Below are 1,415 nucleotides of genomic sequence, written 5' to 3' on the forward strand. Positions count from 1 at the left end.
TGTTAAGAAGAGATAAACAGGCATGATAAGCTAATCTTGGCATTTTACATTCTCAGTTGGAGATTTCATCACTTTCATCTAAAAGATTAGATGTAAAAACTACCTACTGTACTGAAAGATGTCTACAGCTATGAGGAATTCAAATACATATAAAATGAAAAATCTTTGGTCAATTTTTATGCTTTGAATGAATTGAATATTAAAGTGGCCATTTGGGCAGATTTAAAGAGCATTTGTGATAAACTTTGAAAATTAACAGTTTTTGAAAGCAAATTATGTAATGTTCATCAAACAATGATATCAAAATATGACATATATGGAAAAGCCCAAATTCATCAAATGAATCTCAATGAGAGACAATCATCGTATTATCAAAAATTTTTGGAATTCAGATTTAAAAGAAAATTACCTTGTAAATTAAGGATGGGTTTCCTTATTTTTTAGAGTCAAATTAAGCAAACTATTTGATTATCATGTATTTTTAATCATATCATTATGTTCTTATTGCATATAATTAAGAGTTTAACCAATCATAAATGTCTGTGTTTGTACAGTCTGGATAAACAAAAAAAGACTTTTTGACCTTTCTTGATCGGTCCATCATTGGAATTCTACTGGTAATTCTCTTCTAATTTAGCTAATTATGAATAAATTATGGACTTGTGAGACAAACTGTTATTTTTCTAAGTCATAAGAACACCTCTACTTTCTATTCATATAAGTATTAGCATTTTCATTTTCCTAAATGAAAATAAGGAAACCCATCTTTAATGTAGTGATATTTGCATTGAATCTTTATGGATAATACGTTTTTTTTAAAACAGCCAAGTTTGTGTTATCTAAGTTTTTCAAAAAACTGAAGTTTACTTGTTGCTTTGAAAACATGAATTAATGAATCAATTCAGATTTGAAAGAAAACTTGCCTTGAAAAGTGAAGTATGGTAATTAAATTTGCATTGAATCTTAAAATCTCAAATTTTTCACCTCCAAGTATCTCACTTTTTGTTGTTTTGCCAGACATGAATGACATCTGTATAAAAAAAACCCTTACATAAATTAATCAATAAATGAATCAAAAATGAAAAAAAAAATTTTTTTCAAAAATCTCAAAAGTATGTCAAAAATTGAAAGTTTTTTTGTTGTTTTGTCAGACATGAATGGCAACTGTATACAAACCCTGTAGATTAAGTAGGCGATAAATCATTAAAAAAAAAGTGTAGTAGCCAACAGATAAGATTTTCTACCGTTTGGTATGTAGTTGATTGGATTTTAACAAGTGGCCTGGTCTAACTATAAGTAATATCGCGTTTCATGCTTGGTATATTGCATTCACCTGACTTGACCTCTGAATGGCTGCCTCTAGGCTAGTGAACTACAGATAGGAACACTCACCTTTGCCCACAAACCTGTAATGT

This window comes from Lottia gigantea (assembly GCF_000327385.1).
Source record: "Lottia gigantea unplaced genomic scaffold LOTGIsca_174, whole genome shotgun sequence".
Taxonomy (NCBI): Eukaryota; Metazoa; Mollusca; class Gastropoda; family Lottiidae; genus Lottia; species Lottia gigantea.